Genomic DNA, 8,458 nt, shown 5'->3' with positions numbered 1-8,458 from the left:
TCTTTTCTTTATTTTTTGAGATACGATCTCTCTAAATTGCCACGTTCCCCAGACTGGTCTCAAACTGTGCTCCTCCCGTCTCAGCCTCCCAGAGTGCTGGAATTAGAGGCATGTCCCATCATGCCCAGCTTTTCTGGGTTATTGAATAAGAGGCCCCATATTTTCATTTTATAATGAGCCCCACAGATTATATACATGGCCATGCCTGGTAAGTTTGCTCAGCAAGTTTTCAAAGACAGATAGGTTAGGCCTGTGGCCTCCAGAACCAAAGGGGTGACCTTTGTCTCTTCTTAGTCCAGTTGCAGCCGCCTCTCTATCTTTGCCCATATGCTTGGAAATAGTCCTAAGAACTGCACTGTAAGGAGTGCACGGGAAGGAGTCCTGGGACTTGTCATCTGCCCACCTTCCTTCCTTTCCAAACAGGACTTTCACCCCCACCTTTCCCACGGCAAGGTGCCAGACACCAGACTCTTGAGATGCTGTCGTGCAGAAAGAGTTTATGAGGGAGTGTTTTGGGCAACGCGGCTGCAAGGGGGAGATGGCTGCACCCTTGGGTCAAGAACGCCACCTTGGATGCAGTTGGCCCTCAACGGGGATCACAGCTCTGAACCTTCAGCCGCCCGGCCTGGGGAGCTCAGCCAGGAAGAGGAGCCAGGCAGAGCAGGGCAGCGTCTCTTGCACCACTGCCTTTGCAAGAGCCTGTCGCCTTGTTTGCTGGGGCACTTCACAGAAAAGGGTCCATGTGGAATCACAGCCAAGCTAGATTTTGCAGCCACAGTGACCCTGCCTCCTCCTCTGCTGCTTGTGTCCCCATTCCCGAGTGCGCACCTCTGCATGTGGTGAGGGGGGCCAGACCGGAAGGCTCACCCTGGGTTCCCTTGGCCTTTTTCCTGGTGACTGCTGTATTTGGCAGTTTTCACCCTGGCCTTCAAGGTGCCCAGGGATTCCTCGGCAGGGCATTGCTTTCTGTCCCACAATGATGCCAGGGCCCATTTTCACTCCAGGATGGTGACTCCTTCGCTGGCCTGCTGTCACTGGCAATAACACCACACCCCTTCAGAGAAGCAAGACCTGCAGAGATACAGGCTGGGGCTGGAGGTACAAATGCCCAGGGGCACTGAAGGCACTGACGCAAGCAGGACTGCATCACTGACTCCTGTCTCTTGTAGGACCGTGTATCTCACCGACTGGGTTGGCAGTGCCATCAGAGCATGAGCAAAGTCCTACCCCCACAGGACACTATCTACAAGTTGCTGGGCAACCCTGCTGTGGCTTGGATACAGCTTTGTCCCCCATGGGCTCACAGTCAGAGGCAAGGTAAGGGGGCAGAACCTTGAAGAGGTGGGACTTAGTGGATGTTCTTAGGCCACTGGGGATGCCTTCAGAGGGTTCATGGGCCCACAGGCCCTCCCCACTTCCTGTTTTGTGATGTGCCCTCTCCCTCTCACATGTGATCTGGCTTAATGTGACCCTCTGTGATGTGTTACAGCCAAGAGGGTGCTCACCATGCCTTCCCGATGATGGCACCAAGCCGTCAAGCCTCCAGAACCTCATTTCTTTATAAGCTTAGACTACTCTGGGCATTTTGTTATAGTAACACCAATGGACTAATACAACCTTCGCCACATGTGTGATGCCACTGTGCCAGTGCTGAGGTGGCTGATGACAAAAGCTGGATGCTGTCAGCAGGCAGAGTGTTTCTGTCCACTCGGTTATTTAGTATTTATTTCTTCTGGGATACATGTTCTCTGATGGACATTTATGTGTGACACAAAGGACTTCATGCTTCTTGCTCATTCTCCCATGTGGCTGTCACATGCCTCTTCCCCTATGCATCAGCTGCTCAGAAATGACCTTACCACCTCAGCCAATTGAGGTCAGAAAGCTAAAGACAATGATGTGGGGTGGTGGGTTTAGGGTCTCTCTCTCTCTCTCTCTCTCTCTCTCTCTCTCTCTCTCTCTCTCTCTCTCTCTCCATCCTCCTGCCTCAGCCTCCCAGAATGCCAGGATTGCAGGTGTGTGTCACCATGCCCTGCCAAGGAATTGCTATCTAAATGCAAGGCATGGCCTTGCTCCAGCACCTGAGGCATCTACATTGCGATTCTCTGGGGTCTTTCCATAAGCCCCATTTAGCATCCTTTCCCACTGCAAGGTACCAGGCCACCAAGCCCAAGTCAAAAGATGGCTTGTGCCACTTCGCACTTGCTGCAGGGTTCTTTGTGGCTCTGTGTGCCGCTCAAGCTGCAGCCTTCAGGCCAGGGATATAGCTCAGCAGTGCAACACCTGCCTAGCAAGTGCGAGGTCCTGCATTCCATTCCTGGTACTCACAAAATACACGAAAGCTGCAGCCTTCTATGCCACCCCAGCTAACAGCTGTTATCAAGGGCAGCACAGGCTGCTTCAGACCCTGCATCTCAGTGATGGGATGTGTGAGACACAGTAAGTCGCACTTTACATCACGTGGGATATCCCAGCGTGCCTATGCCACTGGATCCCTAATATCTACATTGCTGTGATAGGTCTCTGATTTGCAAAAGATTAATCTCTCACTCACCAGTCCTTGAGTATCTTATCATGACCTCCAACATATATGCCTCTCCTGTTCACCTACTGTTCCCCAAAAGACCCCATCTGGCTGCGTAAGAACCAACACTTAGGTACCACGAGACCAGAGGAGGAGGCAGACAGGTCCAAGGCTGCAGACTGCGATTTGTTAGGGACTTATTTTGAAGCATAGTCCCGAGCAGCACCAAGAGCACAACTTGAGTCAGAAAGCGGGGCGTATGTAATGGTCAAGGCAAAAGTGGCTCGATCCAAGCCAGATTGTACCAAGGTTATTGCAAGCTGACATCAAGGACATCGAGCACATTCCTGGTGCTCACAGTGTCAGGGGCTGGGTTGTAAGGTTCCACATATCATTCCAGTGGTTTTGTCTTTTGATAGTGTGCTGGGAAACTATGCAGTGAAAACCGACCAGGGTTACTCAAGGTTACTCAAGGTTACAACCCAAGATGGCTGCTCTCAGGTCAAGTTGAACCCCTGAGTCTAGTGCAGAGAATTTGATTCCATCAACATCATGGTGGCCAACTTGTAACACCCAGTTAAATTGAGTCAGTGTGGTGCAGGGTACGGAGGGCCCACCTGAGGGCTGTTGCCAACAACATAAAAAGAACTGGACAAAAAGAAGTGGCACCGTTAGGGGGCTATTGGTTCAACTGTGAGCTGCTGGTTCTTCTGAGGGTCTTGTCACGCTGGCTTTCCTGATGTGAATGCAGCTGTTCTCATCATCCGAGGAGCTCAGGATCTTGTTGTCGCCAAACATGGCTACAGTTCACTTTGGGGGAGCTCTGGTTCTTACTTTGAGAGCCGCTTCCTGGCTCTAGCGCAGATCCCTCAGCCTGCTGGCGCAGAGTCTTCGTCCCGCTGGGGCAGGCTTTCTAGCTTCCACCACTGACCCTGGGGTCTTCCCCACGCAGATTCATGAAACAGACTTGCATGAGACACTGTTGCGGGCTCTTGGTCTTCAGCTGGAGTCGCGTGCAGGACATTGCCGTGAGGTCCTGCCTTCAGCTGGATTCTTTGGGTCTTCTGTATGTGGACAGATCCCCTGCACTCTCTTTGTAGATGACTCTTTGGGTGACTATTACAAAGTAAACCTATAAATGATGTGTCCTGTATTGTTTTTTTTCTCCTGTATTGTTTTCCTTGCAAACCCTGATTACAACAAAGATGATGTTTCCTCACAATATTTTCAGACTGTCTGGATGGTCCAGGTCCCTTCTGGGTTATGTTATAAAGGATGGTGGAAAAATTAACACAGCCCTGGAGCAAGATCATCCCTGTTTGCTGTTTTCTAGCCTGCACAAATGCCAGCCATTAGGGACAGAAAACAGTGCATGCGGCAGACCCTTGACTACATACTCTATAGCAAAGCTACAGTGCCGTAAGGTAGCTACACTCCAGGCAGCTTCTTGACTAAGGCATTCAATCTCACTTACCAGGGTCCGTCCAGCTTCTTTAAGGGGCAGACTGGTTAATTAACTAAAAAGATGTTGGAGACCACAAATGACACATTCTTTACTCCATTGAGGGTGGCTCTAATCCCTGCCTCCCATGGGATGTGCCACTATCGATGGATCACTACCTTGCCTTGGTGTATGAGGGCCACTTCAGAGGCTTCCACTTGGTCACACGCCCCACTGTGGTCATCCTTGGCCCACAGGTCAAAGAAGCAATGTAGGTCTAGCCCCTGGACCGTCAGTAAGGAAACCCACATGCCGCAGTCTCTCTCTTTTTTTCAGCCAGCTGGGAAGATGGCGGATATTCAGACAGAGCACGCCTACCAGAAGCAGGCAACTATCTTCAAAAACAAGAAGAGGGTCCTTCTAGGAGAAACTGGCAAAGAGAAGCTCCCTCGGTACTACAAGAACATCGGTCTGGGCTTCAAGACCCCCAAAGAGGCCATCAAGGGCACCTATACTGATAAGAAATGCCCATTTACCGGTAACGTCTCCATTGGGGGCGGATCCTGTCTGGCGTGGTGACCAAGATGAAGATACAGAGGACCATTGTCACCCGCCAAGACTAGCTCCACTACATCCGCAAATACAATCACTTTGAGAAACGCCGCAAGAACATGTTGGTGCACCTGTCCCCCTGCTTCAGGGAAGTCCAGATAGGTAACGTCATCACCGTGGGCAAGGGCAGGCCCCTGAGCAGGACAGTGCGCTTCAACGTGCTTAAGGTCACCGAGGCCACCGGCACCAAGGAGCAGTTCCAGAAGTTCTAACTTCACCTGGCCACCCTCCAAAGGGAATAAAGTTATTCTGACTCTTGGGGGAAAAAAAGAAAGCAATGTGGGTGGGGGGTTGGCTAGTCACTGAGGAGATATTCAGGGATGTCCATTCTGATGAGCCACTCAGAGATTAGAGAAACCACAACTGGGTACCTGCATGGACTCAGTGGAGCCACCATTAGTCAGAACTGGGCCGAGACCCCATCTATTACCTGGCCCTTATGGGCCTGCCATTGCACTTGGGGGCCCATGGTGGAGTATTATGTCCATGCTAATACCCACAGTGCTTGAAAGGTCTGGGCCAAGCCTTTTCTCGGATGCTATTTTGCCCAAGTGAGCGGAAGCCATGAGCTTCAATCTGTCGCTGAACAGACACAGTCGGCCCTCCTCACCTGTGGGGCCCACACCCAGCAACCTAACCAACTCTCAGTGAAAGGGTTCTTTTAAGCATGCTGTCTGAAATGAGCACACACAGACTTTTTCATATCATTATTCCCTAAACAATACAGTGTTACAATTATTTGTGGAGCCTTGACATTTTACTAGGTATTAGAAGTCACCTTGAGATGAGGTAGTGTACTACTGGAGGATGTGCCAAGGTTCCACACGAGTACTATTCCATCTTATCTAAAGGACCTGAGCAGCCAAGGATTTTGGGAGCCACAGGGGGTCCTGAGGCCAGTCTCCCGTGGCTACCAAAGGGACAGTTCTACTCCAGCTTCCTGGCTCACGGGGAGAACAATGCGGCCCACGGCATCTCCTGGAGAAGCGCCAGCAGGTCTGCGTGCCACTGGCCCACACTACTCGCCTGATGCTGAGCTCACTTTTCACTGGCGTGCTTCCCTGCCCTGTGTGATTTCCCGAGGACATCACTGAGCTTCTCCAGTGAACCTCCCTTGTCTCAAGGTCTCCTACCGGAGGAATACACACAGCCAACAGTATGGTAATGTCACCTGCAAAGTTACCCTGGGTTTGTTTTATTATTGTTTTGGGGTGAGAGAGAGAGAGAGAGTGTGTGTGTGTGTGTGTGTGTGTGTGTGTGTGTTGCTGGGGATTAAACTCAAGCCCTTCACACTGTGTGACATTCCCTATCCTTTGTATAATTTTTGAGACAGAGTTCAGCAAGTCTTTAAATTGCCCAGGCTGGGCTAGAACTTGCTATCCAGCCTCAGCCTCCTAGATTGGTGGGACCACAGGTATGTGCTACCATGCCTGGCATCACCCTGTACTATCCTGGCCTTTAGGCACTTGTAGCCTCCAAACCTCCCAGGCAGAAGAGAGCCTGGCCTATGGCACAGTGCTGCAGAGAAGGTTCTAGCAGCTTCCAGGCGCACTAGCCCAAAGTCCCTGCCCGATGCTCAGCTTCTCACTCTCAGTCTTCAGTCTTACCTGCTGGAAATTCAGAGCACTTCCTCATCTTGAGATTGTTTTTTTTTTTGTTTTTTTTTTTTTTCTGTTTTTGAAAGCTGGAAAGTAGCTGACCATCGACTTCGGGCTAAGAGCCTCTTCCATGCTTGACCATGGGCATCAGTGTTTGCTTCTCTGGGTTGGATAATCCAGGTCTTTTCAAGCTTGCCCATCAGGCCCGTTTTCCAGCCTTTCAATCATCTCCGAGGCTATAAACTGTCACCCCCAGCTGCTCACCGCAGTGCGGCCTGCCGGCTCCTGGACACCACCAGATGAAGGCTGTGCCCAGAGGAGTCCACAGGAGGGAGGTGTCCCCCACCATGGGTTGTAAATCACCCCTCCCTCGCCTCCTCCCCAGGCAGAGAACAAGCCCCAGCTTGCTGTGGAAGGCCATAAAACTTCTCTCCTTTCAAGGGCCCCTTTGTCGGGCATGTTCATTGTAGCAGGCTGCAAGTCCACCAAGGGCCCATAAAACCTGGCCAGACTTTGTGCTGATGACCCTGCAGGCCCGCGCCTGGGCTCTCGCACCCTTCAGCCCATAGTGAAATTGTTGCCGGCTTCATCCCAAAATAGACTGGCCTCAATTTGCCTTGTGATTTGTTTGTTAGCTTTACAAATGATTTTTGGGATCAGACAGCACCTCCTAACCCTGAATTTGTGATCAGCGGAGCTGAGGGGCTGCCTGGGAACTGCAGGGGAGGGGGTGTGCTCCGGCTGCCATGGAGATTTCCAAGCAATTCATCTCTGCAGGAAGAGCTGTGGCTGTCCCTGAAGGGTGAGCCAGCCTAGGGAGAAGGGCCTGTACTCTCTCGGGTGTCCCTTCTTGTCCTCGCCAGGGTCCTTGAGGAACCCTAGACGCACACCCTGCTCCCTCACGCTGAATCTGTTCCAGCAATCTACCAGCCTGGGAAAAGCAAAGTCCAGGCAAAGCCCATCAGCAGGAGGATAGCATTGAGCACCTGCACAGCTGAGTGCTAGGGGCTCAAGCTTCGGCCCACCCACATATCCATCCACAGAACAGGTAGCCACGCAAGAAGGTATAAAAGAGTCCGGTGTAAGTCGGGCATGGTGGTGTATGCGTGCAATCCCAGCACTCTGGGAGGCTGAGGCAGGAGCATTGCTGAGCTGAGCTTGGACAGCTCAGCAACTTGGTGAGAGCCTGTCCCAAAATTGAAAAATCAATTTTTAAAATTTTATTTTAGGGAAGGGTCCACGGGGTGTTCGGGGTCTCGCTACTAGATCGGACTTGTAGTGATCCACCTGTTTACAGCCTCCCAAGAGCTGGGATTACAGGTGTGCGCCACCACACCCAGTCTCAATTGCCATTTCAGCATGTCCTGGGGGAGGGGGCAGCACAGCAGACCCGGGGATTGAACCCCTGGGCCCTGGACCTGCTTGCAAGCACTTTAATCTGCTGAGCTATCTGGCCAGCCCCCAAAAAATTTTTAAAAGGGCTTGGGATATAGCTCAGTGCAAAGGCCCTAGGTTTAATGCCCAGTCCTGTCAAAAAAGGAGAAGGAAGAGAAGGAGCAGGAGGCGGAGGAAGAGGAGAAGGAGGAGGAGCAAAAGGAGCAGGAGGAGGGGCAGGAGGAGAAAACATGAATTCATACCACCCACAAATGAATCATATACTAATGTACTGAGTGGAAGATGCTAGTCATATACAAGTAAATATTACATGCTTCTATCTATATGAAGTCAAAAAAAAGGGGCAAAACTTAACTCATGGCAGTAAAAGTCACAGCAGTGATTACCCCGGAGAGATGGAGGGTAGGAGGACGTCAATGGGACAGGAACACGAGAAGCTCTCTGGGAATGGGAGACAGGCTCTCTATGTGGATGCGTGTGGTGGCCCCGTGGGAACACACACAGGAAGTCACCCACTTCCCCTTCAGATGGTGCTGGGGTGCAGCTCAGCAGTAGAGTGTGGGCCTGGGCTGTGTGAGGTCCTGGGTTCCGTCCCCAACACCAAGAAACAGATAAATAAGTGAAAATAAAGATGTGCGCTCCTTACTGCATGTAAATTATACCTTAGGACAGTATGAGAGAGGCGCACGGATTTTAGAGTTAAACATCAGTTGAAATCCTCGTTCTGTCACTTACAGCTGTATTTCAGTTAGGTTATTTAACCTCTCTAGACTCCGTGTCCTGGGAACACAGATATTTATCTCACTTCAAAATAATGTAGTCCCTGGCACAGAATAAGAGTTCAATCTACAGTCCTGGGGCCAGGGAGATAGCTCAGTAGAATAAAGC

General features: G+C 51.2%; 1 pseudogene; it reads left to right on the top strand.

The window, feature by feature from the left end:
* Positions 1-4,313: 4,313 nt before the first annotated feature.
* Positions 4,314-4,838, top strand: LOC101584634 (annotated as a pseudogene).
* The last annotated feature ends 3,620 nt before the right edge of the window (positions 4,839-8,458 follow it).

Source organism: Octodon degus, unplaced genomic scaffold (assembly GCF_000260255.1).
Source record: "Octodon degus isolate 3935 unplaced genomic scaffold, OctDeg1.0 scaffold00232, whole genome shotgun sequence".
Classification (NCBI taxonomy): domain Eukaryota; kingdom Metazoa; phylum Chordata; class Mammalia; order Rodentia; family Octodontidae; genus Octodon; species Octodon degus.
Note: the sequence above shows the minus strand (reverse complement) of the source record. Positions and strands in the feature narration are given on the sequence as shown.